This window comes from Triticum urartu, chromosome 7A (assembly GCF_056163025.1).
Source record: "Triticum urartu cultivar PI428250 chromosome 7A, HENAU_Tu73, whole genome shotgun sequence".
NCBI classification, from domain to species: domain Eukaryota; kingdom Viridiplantae; phylum Streptophyta; class Magnoliopsida; order Poales; family Poaceae; genus Triticum; species Triticum urartu.
The window spans coordinates 169,060,001-169,081,915 of record NC_141879.1 but is presented as its reverse complement, the minus strand read 5'-3'; the positions used below and the strand labels follow the sequence as shown (position 1 = coordinate 169,081,915).

Here is a 21,915-nt window from a genome sequence, read left to right as displayed (position 1 = left end):
CCACCTTGGAAGTTGAAGAAGAGTTAGACCTCTTTATATAGTGGGTTCTCTCTACCACTCTAAGTGGTGTGTGAGAAGAGAAAGGGAAAACCACACGCGCGCGCTCGCTCGCCTCGCCTAAGTCACTCTCCTGTTAGGAAATCGATCTAGCTGCTTATCCTATAGATAGAGAGTGTCGGCAATCACCTCCGCTATTTCAGCTGTTGTCGGCATAACAGCTTCGGTAGTATACCTACCTAAACAGATAATTCGTACCATGATTAGCAGACCCTTCTCAACTCTAGCGATTTCAAGCGGACCAGTCTCCAATTACCTTGCAAAGCGTTAGCGCTAGCCAGGTCAATAGTTCAAGTATCAATGAAAGTCTCTATTTCAGTAAAGTAGAAATGACAGCTGTTTAGGTAACAGAAGACAATGCCTGCTAGAGGTATGATTCCGATCTTTGCGCAAGCAATAATATATGCTATGGCACTTTTTTTTTGCACAGCTCCTCTTTAATGCCAGTTGGTGTGAGGGAGTTCGCTGGGGATGTGAACTGTTGAATCATGAGTAAAGATATCCATGCACAGTAAAGATCAATAGGTTGAAATCAGATAAAGGCAAATATGGCTTTGAGGAAGAATACGAACGGGATTCCACATTCATAGGCTATTAGGCAGGTTTGGATTCTCCTGGCAAAGGCAGATATTTCTATGCATTCCTCTGCCAAGTCCGGTTCCTCTCAGTCTCTCGATTGCATCGGCCAGGTCCTTCCGATAAAAGCTCATCCCTTCCTCCAAGAGCTATCCGTCTATTCGAAGGAATGAAAGCTCAACCGGAACAAACGCTAGATTCAAGTCCTTTGGTTGCCACCCACCACCAGTGGGAGAGGCAGAACAATGAATCAATTTCCTAGATCCAATGGTTTCTCGGGCGATCCCATTCCCATTTCCACCTATTGAAGCCCAACCAAGTGAGGCACTTCCACCGGATTCGTTCAAAGCTTTCCATCGGGTCAAACAAGCGACTCTCGTTCCTATGATTCACCCGGTACTCTCCACCTGTTGTGGATCCGAAGCTAGCCCACCTCATGTTCCCATCCATGGATCCAAGCTTTAAACTACTCATTCATCTTAGGCAAAGCACTAGTTGGAAGTGAAGAGGGACTATTAGCTAGCTTCTCTTGTTTCTTTACTTGTGGAATTCATCAGATGTAGCAGGAAATAATTACCAAGTGTGTATGCTCAATCCGTAGCTTGTTTTGGTTAGCTTTATCCTTGAAAGAATAAGCAGCTTCTTGTTTAGGGCGGGCTATCTTGACTCTTGAGCCTGAGAGGGAGAAGGCTTCCCGCGTGGACGGATTAGCAATCCCTAGTCTTCCATAACGCGTATTGGACTTATGTTTCCTCCTCCGCGAAGATGATGGATCTATGGTTACGACCATTCTTTATGGCTCTGTACCAATAGTACAGATTCGATTTAGGCTCTTTAAAGAATCACCCAACTGGTTTGATTTCTTTTTTGCAGTAATCAGAAAGTTCGCTCTTTTTCCAGACCTGTGGCCTTGGAGTTCATCCCCGTCCTCTGCCAGGTGAGAAGGAAGATGAGAGATACGTTCCTCGTCTTCCACTTTCTTCCAGGAAAGCCTTTCACCGAGCGAGCAGCTAAGCGAGTTCATCCACATCTGTTGTCGTTCAAGTAGGTCTTTGGTTGTAGTAGTGTAGGCATAGGAGAAGACTGATTCCTAGCCTTTCTATTTACTAAGGTCAGGAAGGGGGTAAAGGGGGATCGGGGGAAGGTGAAAAGTTGAAGTTCATTCCTCCCTCTAATTCCATCTCAGCCTATCCGCCACAGAACAGGGGCGGGCTCTTTCTTCTTGTTCTTGCGTGACATCTCGGTAAGGCTTTAGATATATAGGAACTAGGGAAAAGAACCTCTTGCCGTCCTTGTCGATCGAAAAAAGTAGTAAAATAGAAAAAAGGATTCAAATCTGCGTACTACTCCCTAGCTTCTTGAAACCACCAATCCATTACGATGCCAGCAAAGAAAACCAACGCTTAAGACGCTATTGGAGACTCGCGTAGCTATTATTCGAAGCTTATTAATTTATTTACTGCGTTCAAGGCATGACCGCGTGATAGGTGTCCTTTTCCCCCTACTCAAGAAGAAGAGTTACATGTGAGTTCCGATCGTGATATGACAAACAAATCTTACTTTTGCTTTCCCAAGCTGGCGCATAACCTCTGGACCGATAGGAAGATCGATGACCCACATCCTACAACTTCAAAGAAGTATTTGTATCACACCCGAGCAATGGACCGGGGAAGGAGTTTCATTCATTTACGGAGTTTGGAAGCGAGGACGATCCAGGATCGACTGCTATCTGAAGAAGTGGAGTGGAATGGATCTGATTACCCATTGGCGTCTGCATTGACGCTTCTGACTAGCCCTACTCTGTGTCTTTTGCGTTTCCTTATTCATGTACTCATGTCTATTTCTATTTGTATGATACTTATATTGCAATCGATCTATCCCTTGGTCCTGCCAATCGAATTGTTAAGTATGTTTTTTCCCTTTCGAGAAATGGTGACAGTACCAAATGCCGAATTAGCGGCTGTACCAGGTCAGGACCATAAACACCACGAGCCGGTTAAGCAACAAAAGCTGTGGGCGAAAGCACACTCGTCATTCTCAGACCTGCGGTCGAGGTACGTGCGAACAAGTTCCCATTCTCTATGTTTCATGGCCTATCAATGAAAGTCGGTATCAGGCTAGCTCGCTTGGCGGGTCGTCTCCTTATATACCTAAATCCTCGTTTCACTCATCTGTAAAGGTCTACCCTTCGAAAGGTAGGTTGAGTTCCCCCGTATGTAGCCAGCCACACTCTACTCGCAGGTCAAATATTGGCGTAGACAACAGAGAATGTGCTAGGTAGGAAACCGAAGGAACTCTTACTATATGAGAATTTGCAATTCAATATGACAACCGATCAGAAGGGATTGGACGATCCCAATGCGTTTCCCTCCTTCGCAATACCGGAACTATCTGACCGAGCTCCATCAACACAGAAAGCGGAAGGGACAGCAGATACGGATAGACTGGATCCGGAAAGGGATCTCAACCAGTCCTTGCCTATTGCTGGGCTGGTTGTTTTGTCACGATCCGATTAGTAGAAGGTGAGTGAGTAAGACGAGGCCCCCGAAGCGTAATGTAGAGCTATACTGCTCTTGTTTTTCCTTCCGCCCTGCTTAGGAGAACTTTGTTTAGAACCCACTTTAGCTAGCTTTCAAGGATACCATTACAGATGAGTGAAGCGAGTATACCGTTTCCGGAGCTCCTGAGGTAGCGCGGTAGCGGAAGCCCTTTCTAGTTCAAGCAGTTCCAATTCCTATTCTGCTTCACCGCTTACACCACACTCTATTGGTTCGCCTTGTGGTGCCTTTCGATCAAGGTCTACTTTGGTTGATCCACTTTCTTCTACAGCGCGTTATCCGCATCGAAGTTAGCCAGGTTCCTACCGCTTCTTGATATTATGGATTTTGCAATCCCTGAACGCCAGTGCTTCTACAACCAACGGATACTATTTCACATAAATAATAAGTAGAAATGGACAAACGAGTGTGGCTACACAGAGTGAGGAAAAAAACATGGTGGTACCAGCATTGCGTATCACTCACTATGCTTTATGTAATATGGCTTAAGCAATGGTAAAATGGGAGTCCTGAGCAAAGCACATCTGATCGATATGAATGAAAGATACATCCGTCTTTTCTTCTCCTTCGAAGGTTAGGTATCCGCTCGTTAGTTCAGCGCCGCATAAATACTTACTTTAAAAGGGGCGACTCCCGCCTGTGCTTAAGTTGTTTCAAGCTTGTAAAGACTCGCGATCGGAAGATTGACCTGGTTTTCTTTCAGCTGAAACTCTACCTAATGGTTCAGATTCCCCGGGTCCATGGGTCCCTGGCCGCTTAGCTTAGATAGCCTTGTTAGAGACATGAATGCGGGGTGAGGTTTCCAATTGATTTGTATTCACCGGGACCTCCCCTTATTGGATTTTCTCCACTTTTCTAGTTGTTGTGGAAAGAATGTTGAGCAAATGAGTTTAAGAGGTGGTTTTCTGTTTACTTTTTTTCAGCCTACGTCGTCTCTCTTCCAGAACCTCACAATCATCAGTGTCTGAAGTTTCATGATGAATATTGGTTTCACATTTTATTGCTTACGTGAGGAAATATCAATTTGGAACTCGAATTTGTATTTGAGTTATGATGAGGAGTGAGGTAGATTCGCATTGTTGAAGAAAGCGAAGAAAAAGGATGCTGCTATGGCTTGCTTGTGGCTCTTTCTTCTATTGGCTAGTCTCAGGCATGATAGTTTCAATTTCTTTTGGAAAGCAAGTGCGGCTCAGTCATAAGTGTTAGTAATAGCATGAAGTAAGTTGTCGGTAGCCGGCATTAGGTAAAAGGAAAAGCTTCTCAAAAGCATCCAGAAATATCATAGAATGGTGATCGAGATCACCTTCACGGGAATCATCCTTTGCAAATTGGGGGAAGGGAACCAATCAAGTCACCAAGAAGTTCCCGAAACTTGGTTTAGTATTAAGGTTCTTCTCTTCCAGCGTTTAGTATTCAAGTTCTTCTCTTCCAGCCCCCTGGCCCCTCTTTGATAAGGAAAGTTTTCATTTCTCAAATCAAAAATGACAAATATGGTTCGATGGCTCTTCTCCACTACCCGCTTTACTACTTTCTATTTTTTCTTATGTATTAAGTTTCCCTTAATATATAATTTGATATTACTTTCGATTTTTATATTTTTATTCCTTTGTCGTTTTATATTCTGCCTAATACCAATTTTCAATCTTTTTAGTTCGTGCTTCGTCGGCTCCTCCTTTCTGATCACTCTCCCGCCGGACATTCAAGACCCCCAGGCTCTAGCTCATTTAGCAGGGCTAAACTTCTATCTGAGTCTTTACGAGCAGGATCCGGGATGGGTTACGTTCATTCAGAACAAGCTTAATCATAATACCCCCCTGGAAGACATACCTGGGCGGCTTAAGCTCTTCCTAATGGAAGAAAAGCTCTCTTCTATGCGACAAGATGTCATTCAGGAATTTGTGGCGCTTTATCAAAGAGTAGGGCCTTATCTACCGATCGAGCCCTACTTGGTCGATGAAGCGCTTCGTTCCTATCTGGACCATATTCACGCAACTGATTCTTTCACTGTTCTCCAAGCGTCTTATCAAGATCTGCGGGAGAATGAGGGAGGATCCGTTTTCTTTCGAAATGCTGTTTCCCACAACCGGGATCTCCTTGAGGCGGAAAGCTCCGCAAGGAGGTGCCTGGAAGTGGAACAGAGGATCCGGTGGGAAGAAATCCCCAAGAGCAAGGCAAGTCTCGAAAGAGCTGAGCACGAGCATGCTCTCGACTTGTTTAAGTCGGAGGATCTTAGAAGGGAATTAGAAAAAAAAAGAGCGGGGTAGCTCAGTAATTCTGATTCTTTTCTCTTCCAGCCCCCCGGCCCCTCTGTGATAAGGAAAGTTTTCATTTCTCAAATCAAAAATGACAAATATGGTTCGATGGCTCTTCTCTACTAACCACAAGGATATTGGGACTCTCTATTTCATCTTCGGTGCCATTGCAGGAGTGATGGGCACATGCTTCTCCGTACTGATTCGTATGGAATTAGCCCAACCCGGCGATCAAATTCTTGGTGGGAATCATCAACTTTATAATGTTTTAATAACGGCTCATGCTTTTTTAATGATCTTTTTTATGGTTATGCCGGCGATGATAGGTGGATTTGGTAATTGGTTTGTTCCGATTCTGATAGGTGCACCTGACATGGCATTTCCACGATTAAATAATATATCATTCTGGTTGTTGCCACCAAGTCTCTTGCTCCTATTAAGCTCAGCCTTAGTAGAAGTGGGCAGCGGTAGTGGGTGGACAGTCTATCCGCCCTTAAGTGGTATTACCAGCCATTCTGGAGGAGCAGTTGATTTAGCAATTTTTAGTCTTCATCTATCAGGTATTTCATCAATTTTAGGTTCTATCAATTTTATAACAACTATCTTCAACATGCGTGGACCTGGAATGACTATGCATAGATTACCACTTTTTGTGTGGTCCGTTCTAGTGACAGCATTCCTACTTTTATTATCACTTCCGGTACTGGCGGGGGCAATTACAATGTTATTAACCGATCGAAACTTTAATACAACCTTTTTTGATCCTGCAGGAGGGGGAGACCCAATATTATACCAGCATCTCTTTTGGTTCTTCGGTCATCCAGAGGTGTATATTCTCATTCTGCCTGGATTTGGTATTATTAGTCATATCGTATCGACCTTTTCAAGAAAACTGGTCTTCGGGTATCTAGGCATGGTTTATGCCATGATAAGTATAGGTGTTCTTGGATTTCTAGTTTGGGCTCATCATATGTTTACTGTGGGCTTAGACGTTGATACGCGTGCCTACTTCACCGCAGCTACCATGATCATAGCTGTGCCCACAGGAATCAAAATCTTTAGTTGGATCGCTGCCATGTGGGGAGGTTCGATACAATACAAAACACCCATGTTATTTGCTGTAGGGTTCATCTTTTTGTTCACCATAGGAGGGCTCACTGGAATAGTTCTAGCAAACTCTGGGCTAGACATTGCTCTACATGATACTTATTATGTGGTTGCACATTTCCATTATGTACTTTCTATGGGAGCCGTTTTTGCTTTATTTGCTGGATTTTACTATTGGGTGGGTAAAATCTTTGGTCGGACATATCCTGAAACTTTAGGCCAAATCCATTTTTGGATCACTTTTTTCGGGGTTAATCTGACCTTCTTTCCCATGCATTTCTTAGGGCTTTCGGGTATGCCACGTCGCATTCCAGATTATCCAGATGCTTACGCCGGATGGAATGCTCTGAGCAGTTTCGGTTCTTATATATCCGTAGTTGGGATTCGTCGTTTCTTCGTAGTTGTCGCAATCACTTCAAGCAGTGGAAAGAACCAAAAATGTGCGGAAAGTCCTTGGGCTGTTGAACAGAATCCAACCACACTAGAATGGTTGGTACAAAGCCCTCCGGCCTTTCATACTTTTGGAGAACTTCCTGCGGTAAAAGAGACAAAAAGCTAAAAAAACCTCTCCTAACTATGAAGGAAGTTTCATAGAGATAGGTGTGGGGAAATAAGTTCTTCATTTGAAGAGTTAGTTGGCTGGCCTACCGGCCCGCAGATTAGGTTGGCTTTTATCGCCAACTGAACTGCGTAACCAAAGCGATTCCTTCTTGGTGGAGATAGGTGGGTCCTGGTCCAACCTAAGTCAGTTCAAACCTGACGGGTCGTTCGTTCGTGTGGAGAATCTCTCTCCTTACTCAGGATTTCTTTATCTTCGAGGCGAGGCATATTCATATGTCGAAGAAGGGGGAAGTGTCTCCATTTACGCTCATAGAACCCGGAAAAAAGAATATACCGTCGTTTAAGGACCAAGGATGCGATGTGAGAAGCGTAGGTCGGAGTAGCAGGAGTATGCGACAAGCAGTTGCATGTTTGATGTGGGTCTGTAACGAGATGAATTAGAACACTTGGAATCCTCGCGGATATAGCTGCCACGAGGGCTCTTTCCCACTTAATAGATTCATTCCTTCGTTATGGCAGTTGAGGGTACCTGCCGTTCAGAGATGCTATCAGAGTAGGAAAGTTAGCCAAGTTATCCTGCCTAGTTTAGATAAAGCACCCCGATCATACCAGACGCAACCCGATCATTGTATACATAACATAGTGGAATTTGAGTAAATTCTCTCTGCCTTTCCCATTTCCAATTCAAAAACCACTAGGCATAGAAGGAAATCTTTCCCGGTAGAAGGTTCTCAGTAATCAACAGTGGGAATAAGCCCTTCCAGTCTTTTTCGCCTAAGAAGGTTTTGGAGGAGGAACCTATGGGAACGGCAGTCCTGCATCGAGATTATTAGTTGCTTACCGCTGCACATTTTATCAAGATCAACCTGTGGGAATAGCCGTCCCTTCCTTACCAAAGAAAGAAAAAAGGAATGACGCGGTCTGGTTTACAAGTAAGAAAGAAATAGGATAAGGGTAAAGGTGACGTTTTAGCTCTTCATTCCGCTCTTGGTTTACAGGCTTTGTTAACCGGACCGGAAAAGGGGGCATTTTCTGGGTAGGTTCCCTATTAAGTCAGCACCGGATCAAGATTGGAGACCCACCACAAGCAGAGAACAAAAAGCCTAAGAGTGGTGACCAACCATCTGCAAAAGGAGTAACAGAGCAAAGCGGAGAAGAGAAGGAAGCTCTCAGGTTTAGTGATTCATACCTGTCCTGTATTTTGTTTCCAGGGTTTCGATTTCCCGTCCAGAGCTAGTCTACTTATTTATTTTATACGGAAACATAATTTTGCATATTATACGGAATTTGTCATACCAGGTTTTCCTAGACTTGAGGAATTCTATCCATTCCAGGAAAAGCACTGGTTTGAGAAACTACACTACAGGAAAGTACTAAGGAATAGGAAGCTGCTACTTATACTTATTATTCTTGTCCAAAGATGCCAGGCCGAGACAGAAACCCAACTAGTGAAATAGAATGGATCTCTCTAATAAGCTGGGGTTCTTCTCTTTGGGTTGCTGGTATCCTTATATGGATCCGTCTTGTCTCCTCGGCTCGATAAGCTAGCAAAGTCAGTTCGTTGGATTGGTCTGTCCGGTCTGTCAGTCAGGAAAGCACGTCAAGTCGGTTAATAGCTCTGGTCCGGTTTCTAACTCGGTGAATTGGTATGGTCTGGAGGCCCAGCAATAACAATAGCAGACAGGTCAGTTGTTCAAGTCCGTTGGTTGATAGGTCAGCTCGGTATAGAATCTTGTCTGGTTTCTGAAGTCGGTAAAGTCCAATCAGTAGAGTGCCAGTTAAGTTCCTCAAGTAAGGATCTTTGATTCCTCCAATTCGGTAGGTAATCATAATAGTCTCGGCTCGGAATGCGAAGATGCTGCTAATCTGTTAAAGGGATCTAGATCACATTTATTTGATATGCGTCCCTTCTTCAACCCCGGATGTGTACCTGACGCCAGGGAATAACGTAGTTCTGAAGTAGTGACTCGTGTCTTGGAGGTCATCCATCCAAATGTTCCTCTTTGCCATTGCTCGCGTCTACTCCTATAACCGAATCGATGGCCTATAGCGCCATGCCATAATGAAATTCTTGATCATTTCTTTGTTCGTAACATGGCGTAGTGTATCACTGGGTGCCACAATCCCATTCAATTCTTGTCCATTCAATACCATGGATATATCGATTTCTATTTTCAGAAAGCTCCTATTTCGATTGATATCTCTAGCAAATATATGCGTAGCGTATGTCAAGATAAAGTGAATCAATCCGTATGACGGCAGGGAGCGGAGGCAGCTTCAACTCAAGTGAGGAGCAAGCTTACCTCGGGCGGGTAGATTGATCGGCTCCTTCATATCTCGGGATTTCGCTTAGGCCACCCAGGCCCTACCATAGAAAAAAGATCTGGTTTCCTTTCCCTCATCAACCTGCCGCTGCCGTTCTTTTATTTCACGAAAGAATCTTTCCGTCCGTATTGAGCAACTCAAATTCCTAGAAAGCCGTTGGTGCACCCACCCAGTGAGTAACTACTAATGCAGTGAGTAACTACTAATGTTACGAACAAAGAAACTTTCAAAAAGTGGACCCAACAAGCAAAGCAACGGATTGGGCTGCACTGCCTTTCGGCGTTTTAGTTAGGCGCATCCTCTTGCGGGATGAAAATCTGCCATAGCACGCTCCGCGCCTTTGAAGGAACATTTGCTCAATGATGGTCCTACCCTACGTGGGCTTACTAACGATGGCCAAGCACGCAGTCATTCCCGTTCTATTTGATAGGGGAAGCAAGCTAGTCAAAGAAGAAGGAAGCATGGGTATAGGTAAGTCTAGACATATTGACACGGGCGTATACTGAAATAGGCATAAGGCCGCTAACACTAAGGAGACAACACCGCTTCTTTGTTCGTAACTAGGACATGTATTGATGCTAGAGGCAGACTCCTGGCACTTATCACTCCTTAGATGAAGCAAGACAAGAGTGAGTCCGCTAAGGGACAAGTATGACTCAAAAAATGATGGCAGATTTTTATGGAAACGATTATATTTTAGTATATTGTATCATTGGGTTTGTCGTTGTCGATAGCTATTCTTGTCGCCGTTAGGGCTGGCCGGATGATCCATCACATAAATGCTATTAATGTTGAAACACAAGTAACTGATATATCCAAAGATGTTCTTAAAGAACAAATCATTTATCAATTGGAAATGCTCTATAAAGTCTATAGAGATACTACTGAGGGTGTGCACTTACTGGCAGGAGTCAATCTCCAAGAAGTAAGCACACATCTATTTTTTGTAGACGAGAGAGTGAGCCTTCTAAACAGTATCTACTATGATCTTATTGCAAAGGGAACTGGAAGTGAATACTTTGGCCAAGTTATACAATTTCTTCTGGGATAGCTTGTTGTGGGGCTTTCCGAAGGGTCGTTCTGAGAGTGGTCTCTTTTCTTTAAGGTTGCATATATTGTCGGAGAAGGGAGGGATCCAGGCCAGGTCTAAAAGTGCCGAGTTGGGTTTGGGACAAGATCAGGAAATAGTGCATCTTATATAGTGGGTGCCAACTTGATTGCTGCTGGGATTGCTTGATAGGAAACTTTGATTGATACGAGCAGATGTGAATGAATTGAAATAGTCAATAGTGGTGATATGATCCCGGTATCTACACTCGGATCTACTTCTGCTACCGAGACTGCTGCTACTGTAAAAGCATCAGGAACGTGTCAATTCACTGAATAAAGTGCTCTTTCCATTGATTTATGGATGAAATCACGAAAAAGAGAAGGAACCACCGATTCTGCATCAAAAACAGGGGTTCTGGAGCCAGTTTCTCAAATCGTAAGTAGATCCAATCCAGGGCAGTTGATAAGTGAGGTTCTCCGGTCGAATGCAAATAAGCCAGAGCGTATCTCTTGTTTCGAGGAAGAAACAAACATCCTGGTCTCAATAGATCTTGATTCTATGCATGCGTCAGGCACATCACGAGCCGGAACAAACGAGTGCTTTCAACTCACGAGCCGGAACAAACGAGTGCTTTCAACAATAAGCAATGCCCGAGCTTCCTTCTACCAACCAGGATTCCGATACCAATTCCAATCTGGCACAGCACAAGGAAGTAGCGCACTAGAAGAACCAATACGAGAACCCTTCCTTCCAGCCAGAATCCGTCTTTCTTGTCCTTTGCATTCGAGGGATCTGCCTTGTGGAAACAAAAGCTATTTGTTCGAGTCAAGCAAGCGAACAGTCAGCTAAGAATACTGGAAGAGAACTCTCTAGCCCTGCACTTAAACTAGACTAGAAATCCGAAAAAACACTAGTTTTGGCCCATAGCGAAATAGAGTTTTTCTTCTCCGCGGACTCCCCATGCTTGGCGCCATAGGCTTTAGGACTTTTGGCACTAGGGAATCATACTTTGATCAAATCCGTGGACAGGCTCCCGAGGTCAAATCGGATTATGGACTTCTCCAGCTAAGTGAAAACGCACTTCACTACTAGCAAAGAAGTCAGCTCAGGGCAGGGCCGGTGGTAATCTCAGATAGGAACTTGCCGGGATCCTTCCATACCTGCCATCCACCACTACTACTGATCGTTTCCCAGAACGAGCCATACCTTTTCCCAGAATGAGAATACGGCTGAGGACGAATAGCGGCGCCTAGCTTTAGTTTCCACATGACACGATGGATCTATCACTCTCTTTAGCCAGGCCATTCTCTAGAGGAGAGTTCCGAGAATGAATTCCAATCTGGTACCAATCGTAGAAATCGTATTGTAGAGTTCTTCTCACGCCTAGCACAGCTACAAGCATTCCTCGAATGCAGAGACAAGACGGAGGATATCTGATCCCGCGGAACATCTGCTACCAACTACGGATTACCTTGTTTCCATGAAATCCATGTTTCTGGCACCTTGGCCCCCTCTACCTACGAAATTCTGATTCCTATTGCTTAAGAAAGTACAGCAGAAATAAAGTCTTTGGGTAGATGAGGTCACTGATTAGCCCGCTGAGCTGCTCTGTCCCCTCTACCGGGATGGGATGGTTTATGTGCTTGTCCCGATGAAGCTTAGGATCCGATAGAAACACGGGGTCAACTAAGGAAAAAAAAATGGGAACCTTTGCATGACGCGCCTTCCTCAGGATGTGCACTCTCTTTTCAGGATTGAGAATGACGACATAGCCTGGAGGTCTTTCGTCTACTTCTTCTGTCCAGGCCTGTTTAGCATTCTAAGCAGCCGCCTTGCTATACGCATAAAGTGGAGTTATATTAGTACCTAACACCACAATATAAGTCTTATTCTAAGTAGGATCACCCACATTTATTTACTAAGATTTGCTTTATGAAAGTAAATGACACCAGGATGGTTTCAAAATATCTTTCTGATGATAATAATCAAGAAGGTAGCGTACTCACTCTTATAGTATAAGCTTGTACAAGTAAGCCGGTATTAAACTACTCTTATTAGGCAAGCTGGTAAAGACCTACTCTTAGGCATCGATAGTAGGTATTGTCAATTTCTTCTTTTTTTCAAATATCCTCAACCACATGGCCAGAGAAGGGAAGTAAGGAAGAGTATAAGTCTAAGATATAAGTAAAGGTGGGGCTAAGACCTCTAAGTCAAAGAGTGAGGGCGTTAGCGGGTAGTATTTTGGAATGCTGATGTATTTGATTGATAAACCATTGAGTCGTAAATGACCTATTTAGTTCCGGATGAAATATTGATTGACTTTCCATTATACCCTTCTTCCAGCGAAGTGCTTTAACTCTCTTACATCTACCCTCTCTTCCAATCAAGTATCTAGAGAAGGTAGCGAGCCTTTTGAGGTATGGCCTGATAGCGCCTTATAGTCTTGACCCGAATGCTTGAATTTCTGACCTCACTGGTCTCAAATAAATAGACTTTCCTATCCTCTTAAGGTTCTCTATGCCCTCAGACATTGATTGCTATACAGAATTTAGCATAAAGTATTTGAATATTGATTATTATTATGAGGCTGAGAGAGCAAGTAACTTAATGAAGCAAGACTTAGGAGAAAAGGAGAGAGATTCTCCACACGAACGAACGACTCGTCAGGTTCGAACTGACATAGGTGAATCGGACCAACACCTATCTTACACCAACAAGGAGTCGCTTTCTCTATGCCCGACTTACGAGCTCTTTGCTTATTATTTCTCGGGTGGGATGAAGGTCGAAATGTCTAGTTTGAATTGCTTATGCTTATATAGTTTGAATCGTCTAGCTTCATACCAAGGTTGTTCTACAAAAGAACCAAGTAAGAAAGTAAGCCCGTTCAATTGAAATAGCTTCCTCGCTTCGTAGTTCGATACCCACTGAAACTATGGATACGATAGACTCGGGAGGGGGAAAGGGTTACTTTATTTGGGCTGCTAAGTCTTTCTTGTTGATTCCGGAAATAAAGAGGACCTTCTTAATCCTTCGTGCTCCACACACGCCTCACTGGACCTATCCATTCGAGCTCTCTCCTCTAATCCCAACTCGACACGGCTGGACGACGACGCCTGTTCACTTATAACGAAATCACACGTTAAGCCCGATGAATTCATCTACAATTTCTGGATTTGTCGGTTTGGCAAGGCAGAACCAGGGCCCTTCCATTAAGGTTATATTATAGTTTCGATAGGAGAGATGCAGACCAGATAGGAATGCAAGAATACTCTGTAAATTGTTTATTAATTGGTTTAGTCTGTGGAAGAGAAGTATCGATCTAGAGGATTGCCCCCCAGACTGACCTAGTTGTCCTTGACTTGCTTCGGAAAGAAAAGACCTAGTACTTGTTTACCTTGACCATGGCTACTTTCCCGCCGCCTTTCCTTCTATACTTTTCCTATGTGCTATCCCAGGCATCCCTTGTCAAGCTACCTATCCCTACGAAAAACCAAGCCTACTTACTACGTGTTTTCCTCTATTGGCAAATACGCATATACTGACCTACTCACGTGCATATCTTGCATAAATAAATCCCCTAAAAAAACAAACTAGCCCGTATCTTCCTAGTCCTTGTTGCCAGCCCTACTCAACTATTTAGAAAAAGCTACTACTTGAATGCATACTTTTACTATTCTTTAAAGAAAAAACACACACTATTTATGAGTTTATGCCCCACCAACAGAGCAAAAGAACGCTCAAATGAGGAACTAGAATATGAAAGTGCAAAATCTCCTACCGAACAAAGAAAGCACTATATCTCATTTCAAAAAGAAGGTAAAAATTCTTCAACCTAACTCAACACAACTATATTTCTACTATATATGTATGTTTGTAACGTGCCACAAAACCATCTTAAGATTAGACAGTTATCAATCAGCAAACGCATTGACCACATGCAAAAAATAAAGACGGATCTCCTTCCTTTTATTCGGTGCTTTCCTTTTATAAGTCACTGCTATTCTTCCTTGACCCTTCTTACCTTTGCTAGATTTTGCATTCCCCTCATTACTATTCGGCTCAGTATTATCTTCACCTTTGGAATTGCTTCCACCAGAAGTAGACGACAAGTACCGTAGATGTCAGAATTTCGTATATAGCAAATTCAGGTAGTAAGTAATGGAACTGTAGCATGCAAAGGGACTATACCATGGAAATGGAGAAGAAATCTCCATCAAGTTTTTCCATTTTATGCCATATTAATAAGAGATTCCTTTTAGTTAGAAAGCTCGCGTAGAAGTTTGCTATCAAAGACCTCGGTATTCTTTTCATCCGCGGTTTCCCACTTCTCTGTCTCTGGGTGAATGCCTCTACCAGAGGTTATGCGCCAGCTTGGGAAAGCCTTAAGTTATATCTTAATCTGTCTTGCAAGGTAGATTGGATCATGTCCGCGATAGAAGTTGCGGAGGAATGAAACAACGATTTTGGTATAGGAAGAGAAAGGGATTGTGCTTTCGATCGTGGCGAGATAGGATAGACTTGGGATTCTTTCTTGGCCCTTGATTGCCAACACTCTGGGGCTGAATTAATTAATGAAACTAATAGGAAGGATTGGGATGATGAACTGGTGATATTATTTCTTTCGCTGACTGACCAAGGTAATTAATTCCTTCCATTGGCCAGGCGGGTAAGCAAGGAGACGACGTTCTCATTAAAAAAAATGAAATATGCCATGCCGAATTCAAAAACAACTCCTTAAACTCCATCGTTTACCGACATCCTCTCGGCTATCATACGTCCTCCGCTTATCTCTCTTAGGCATAGGCATCTCAACACATTCCTCCTTCCGAGTTGCTTGTCCGAACTTGGCTCTTTAGTAAAACGAAGGAGCTGCTAAGCTATTATTAGGTATCAATTTAGGAGCCTTTTTTCATTTCCAACTACATTATTGTGAGCATTCGGAACCCGTTCCTATGCGGTCATCAAATTGGCTGGCTTTGGACCCTCGATCGCAGCAATGAACTCAGCGTCCCACTTAACTTACTTTTGGTACTTTTGAATCTTGTCCCATCCCATAGCTTCACAAGTGAATCTACCTATGGATCCATAAAGTTGATCATTACTTTTCAAATTCTTATTTCATGTGTCCGCCATAGCGCTTATCTATCTCCTGGTCTGATTCATCTTTGGAATGTAACCGGACATATTACAAGGCGAAAAAACAGTGATTTCATCGATTCCGGATTGCCCAGTGTCTCCCTTTCCCTCTTTCCTTTCACTTTCCTCGCATAACGAAAGCATGATTTACCCGAGCCGAGTATCTTGTTAGAGTAGTAGATTCCGCGCTCGAGATGATGTGTGTGACCGGGCAGGAGATTCTTTTACTCCAAAGCCGTTGCGCAGGTTTGTGTGTGACAACTATGTCGATCAGTTTTTAAAGACGCCCAGAAACTATGTCTACAGATTCCGACAGAGAGTACAAGTGGTGCCATCGGAGGAAGCTGACAACCTCAGAACAAGAATGGAAAAAGGATTGATTGCTCGACGAAGTAGTACCAACAGGATATATTAATCACTAGGTTACGGTAATATGTGCTTGTCTCCGAAAAGAAGGATAAAAGGATAGATTAGCAAAGCAGTCACTCCCAACGGCAGATGAAAATGATACCGACACATCTACTAAATCATCTTAACAACCTTGAAGATACGGGATTATATAATAAACTCATTTAGTTGATAGATCATTATTGGATTCTTTTTATTGTGACCAAGATCCATGAAATAGCTCTCTTTATACTACGTTATAACTAGCGGATACTTCCCATTCTTATGTCTTCTTTCCTTATTACGACTCCTGTGCTTAGATAAAATACGACGTTTGAGTTTGGACATAGCCAATTGCTACTTACGGTGCTAGGCCTTTTCAAGCAATGGAAGGCAGACTTGAATGCCAATCAGACATGGCCAGAAGCTTAGATAATATCACTAGTTTCTCTTGTTTATCACTTAATAAATAGTCTTATTTGTCCCAGGGAGCGAGGAGAGAAGATGACAGGTTGAGTAGAGAAAGGTGGGTCATTGTCCCAACGTAGTAGTATTTTTGTTTTGTTTTCAGCTGATCTATATCAAAATAATAGAATAAATAAAGGCAAAGGATTTGGTTCAGTCGTCAAGTACAGATTTCCTTTACCCAGAGTTGGGAACTCTGAATAGTTGTTTGAATACCGACTGCCTTCCTTGCGCTTCAATTCCTCTTATCCAATCCAACTTCCCCTGGGAGCCAAGCAGAAAAGCAAGTCCTCTAGTTATGGATGCAGTACTCACCTCACTAAACTTAGGAAGAACTAATTCAAGTAGAATTACAAATAGCGAGAAGTGGATGAAAAAGGGATCGAGCCTAGCTCAAAAACAGCTGCTCCTTCCCTCTTTCTTGCTTGCTTTACTCGGTATTCAGTGAAAGATTAGGCTTGGTAATTACAGTTACCAATGGTAAGGATTGGCACGTGAACTTTCCTTTTTATCGAGCTCGAAAAAGCAATGGGTGGGTTGGCTGTGAAAGGAGAGTAGAGTTTTTTAGTTTAGTAAGAAAAGTACTGGGTGAGGCTCCTCACATCCATAACATATTATCTGTACTCTTTTTCAAGCATGCCTCTTTTTAATGACTCTCTTTTTCAACTTAATTGTGGCATTTCATTCTGTTATCGACTAATGGTTGACACTAGAGAAGCATTGAAGGCTCCTTCCATAGATTCCAAAGCCCTGTTTGCTATTATCAGAATATTCTGACTCCCTTGTTGTCTTATTGATCTGACCATCCGCAATAACAACATTGCCATTCGGGGTTACGCGAGTCGGAGTATTAAATAAATGGAATATTCCAGTAGGAGCAACCGAACCATCTTCTCATTGTCCTTCCATTCTTCTGACCAATAAAATAGCTCTTGGTCATAAGAATCCAGCCGGAGTTCGAAATCGGAGATAAGAATTGGATCGATTTCAGGCACTTCCCTCAAGCCGAAACCGGAACAGGAAACTTGTAACTTCTAGCCGAGAAGGATAAGAGAGGTTTGTCTTGCTTTGTCTTATAGTGATTGTGTGCCAGGGGTCAGCGAAGAGACGGGACGCTATTGTCCAGGACTACTTGGACTAGTCTACTAGGACTCGGGGGAAGAGACTTGTTTGTGATAGGACGAGAGATCAAGTACAGTGTTCGGTTCAAACTAGGCAACCTCTTCGTTATAAGACCGAGAATAGTATATGCCCCGTCTCACCACTAGCTAGGGCCACCAACATTAGGAAACTAAGGAAGAGTCGTATGGCTAAGGAATTTAGGGCTGATAGAGCTCTTGGGAAGAAGTCAGTATCCAGCTTTCTTTCATTGATATCACAATAACAAGCGAGGAAAGGACAGTCTTTCAAGAGAAGATAGGTCTGTTTTTCATTAAGGAATTGCGGCGAGTATTGCTTGTTTCCCAGATCCGGTATCAGGACCTGTCGATAGATGGGATGGACCCACCCGTTTGACTCTTATGAATTGATAGTTAGATACTATTGCTAAAGGAAAGTAAAGATAGTGGTTTGTGTTGCAAAAAGCTAGTTCAAGGTCAGGCTCCGTCAAACAGAGTCGTCAAGAACGAAAAGCTGAAAGAATGATGTGTCAAACAGTGATTGCGCACAGAGGTTAGTTAAGTATAGGAACTATTGTCCCTAACGAGAAGTATGCTGCTGTCCCAATAAAAGGATAGTTGGACGGTATCGATTGAGGGAATAGGGATAGGTGGTTAAACGCGATGCTGCGCCTAACTATATAGAACGGTGATCCATGAAGAGAAGTCGGCTAGCTATTAAGTCAAAGAAGTCATCAACCTATTACTAGTGTCAGTTCTGTTAAGAGAAGTCATCAAACTATTACTAGTGTCAGTTCTGTTAAGAGAAGTCATCAACCTATTACTAGTGTCAGTTCTCTTCTTCCTCTCTACCAATTGAAAGTAAGTATTGATTTCGCCTAATAGGGACAAAGCAAAGTAGGGTGGTCAAGTACAGTATGCCTGGAGTTCGTAGTGCCCACTAGATATCATTGGCAAGTTATAGAAGTCTTTCTCTCTTCTGAGATATCATTGGTCAGTGCAGCGAGGGGCAACCATCATTTCTATTGCTCTGTAAAGAAAAGATAGGACAAGGGTCTTGCTCCACCCAATGGAGATAAAGCACGGGGATCCGTTAAGGGCGTATTGAATCGATAAGAAGCACTTGAATTCTAGTGGGCCCGGCTACCCAACACTAGCCCCGGATCATTTATGTATTATCAATTGATAGTAGGGGCAGGCAGGGGAAACTCTTTATATCAGTTAAGTAAACTACTAATTGTATTGTGGGCTGGGATCCTACTTCTATCGCGAAGTAAAGAAGTGTGGAATGCGCTATCTCGAAGTAAAGAAGTGTGGCTTGATAGATAAGTTGCACAAACCTTTGAGCTCGATACGATATAGTCTAGCGATTAGTTCATAGACGGGAAGCTCCATTCTCCCATTGTTCGGGACTCTCATTGTTCTGTTCAGAAAGTAGTCGGCATCTTCCTTTATTCAATTAGCAAGGCAGTGCTGGTTGATTTCATCATTTCTAGGTATACCCTCTCCCTTTTCTACGAAGGTTTGCTGCTCCGCCTGCACCAGTGAATTATTCTATTCTTCTCCTTTGGTTCAGTCTGTGGGCAAATCAGAATTCACCATTGAATCCTATGGATCAGCTCCCTTACATAATAATATTTCACTGTATCAGCTACGAGGGGAAAATCTGAAAGACAGAGGATAGAGAGTGAGAGAAAGAGTGTGAGACTTGCGCCGCTCTCCATTTCGAGGGGATTTCGACGATTCTGGGGTGATTGAACTATTTCTTTACCTGTTCAATTTCTAACGAATCAAGATATCCTCTTGTTCCGGTAGAAATAGTAGCTATCTGCTCTTCCACTGGGAGAGGATTTGCCTGGGATTGTTTAAGCAATTCCCTGAATCGTCGACCCCTTGCCAATTGATTATGACTTGTTTTATCGAGAGCAGAGGCGAATAATAGGCTTGTCACTCTGCGAATTGAGCTAGTTCCAATTTTGATTTGCCAGCTACTTGTTTCATGGCTTTAATTTGAGCCGCGGATCCTACTCTGGAAACAGAAATACCCACATTAATAGCGGGTCGAATTCCGGCATTGAATAGATCCACAGATAAGAATATTTGTCCATCTGTAATGGAGATTACATTAGTAGGAATATAGGCGGAAACGTCTCCAGATTGAGTCTCAACTATTGGTAAAGCGGTCATACTTCCTTCGCCTAAAAGAGAATTTAATTTAGCGGCTCTTTCTAAAAGGCGTGAATGCAAATAAAAATCATCCCCTGGATAAGCCTCACGTCCGGGAGGTCTTCTTAATAGAAGGGACATTTGGCGATAAGCTTGTGCCTGTTTGGAGAGATCATCATAAATTATTAAAGTATGCCGTTCGCGGTACATAAAATACTCAGCCAGGGCTGCTCCCGTATAAGGAGCGAGGTATTGTAATGTAGCAGGTGAATCCGCCATTTCAGCTACTACAATAGTGTATTCCATGGCCCCCTCCTCATGGAAAGTAGTTACTACTTGAGCTACGAAGGATGCTCTTTGACCGATAGCTACATAAACACATATTACACCTTGCCCTTTTTGATTGAGAATTGTATCTGTGGCTACTGCTGTTTTGCCAGTCTGTCCCCAATAATGAACTCTCGCTGACCGCGCCCTATAGGGATCATCGAATCGATAGCAATAAGCCCTGTTTGAAGAGGTTCGTATACGGAACGCCTGGAAATTCTACTTGGAGCAGGAGATTCAATTAAGCGAGATTCGGAAGCTACAATTTCGCCTCTCCCATCAATAGGTTTAGCCAGAGCATTTATAACACGACCCAAGTTATATACGCTCACGGGTATCTGAGCAATTCTTCCTGTTGATTTTACAAAACTTCCCTCTTGATGCTAAACCATAGCTCTAACTGAGTCAAATTCCACAATTTCTAAGAACGATATGCTTTTTTTCATTTTCCACTGTGAAAGCTTCTCTCAATCCCTCCCTAGTCCTTTCTTTCCTGGGCACAGGCTTACCTGGTTGACTGCCCACATTCATTCATTGTTCGTTCTGTTGTGGAATCGAACCACAGAGCTAGCGCAATTGGGATTTAGAGTCCCATGCGTGAAACTAAAGAGGATTTTCAGTCCTTTGCTCTACCAGCCAGAACCTAGAAGGACACTTCACACCCGATTTGACACAGCTAGACTGGAAACACTGCTTGTCAAGAGCACAGACCCCAGTATAGAATACTTTTTTGAGTATGTTGGTAAGGTCCGGTCATCCGCTTCTGTGCTTGCACTTCTGCGTAACTAGGGGTGCAAGTCCAGTACAGCGTACTTCCATAATTGAATCAAAAGCGTCGATACATGAAAAATCTCTATATACGATATTTATGACACAGAATGTTGTTCTTTCAACATGATTCCTCAACAATTTTTTCATTGTAACTGACTCTCCGTTCTCTCCGTTCCACTTTGGTTTTCTACTAATAATTACCATGATGAATTTCTCTTACTGTTCCGCATTGGATTTTGGAAACTTTTGTTTAGAAAGTGGTGTCACGACCGTGGGGATCAAATGGATGGTTCAGGAAAGTCTAGTGAAGCGGCACGGTCTAATCATATAGATGACCATAGTGGTATGGTTCCATAGAAAACTACTGGAGGCCATTACCGCCACCGAAATGGTTTCCATGCTCCGTTGGATGATTTGATGATATCGCAGTATCAAGCTAGAACGGTTTCAATTTGTAGGATGGGAAAGAAACCTCATCCTTTGGTGCACACTAACCGATGAAGCTCAACCCTCTCTCGAACTGAGCTATTTCCGCTTTTTCGAACAAAAAGTTCGAGTAGTTTAGTGAAAAAACGGTCAAGCTTTCTTCCATCCTTCCTAGCTCCTCGAGCTTGCACCCGCTCGACGCCTTTTTCATTGTTCGTTCTGAGGTGGATTCGAACCACTCTCTCCGTTTGGATTTCGAGTCCAAAAGGCCCGGCGAAAGAGGATTTTCAGTCCTATGCCCGCTGCCAGCCAGAACGGGATTTTTCCACTTCACACCCACACAATCGGGATTTGATGAAATAGCTACCTTTTTTTTCTTATTTGATTCGGATACTGTCAATCTACTGTCCATCTTTCTCTTTAGTTTTCTCCTTTCTTTCTCCTCAACCTATCTCCTTTGGATGGACTTACGAAAGAATAATATCTAATCTCCCCATCGCGGTTAGGATCCCATGAACCAGGAGCGCCAGCACCGGTTCCTCGATCTTCCTACTGGAGGCATGGTCATGGCTTTCATTCATTCATTTCATTCTTTGTTCTGTTGTGGAATCGAACCACTCAAAGGATTTAGA

At 43.2% G+C, this 21,915-nt stretch overlaps 1 pseudogene; it reads left to right on the top strand.

Moving 5' to 3' along the window:
* The first annotated feature begins 4,086 nt into the window (after window positions 1-4,086).
* LOC147958807 (uncharacterized) lies at window positions 4,087-5,657 on the top strand (annotated as a pseudogene).
* The last annotated feature ends 16,258 nt before the right edge of the window (window positions 5,658-21,915 follow it).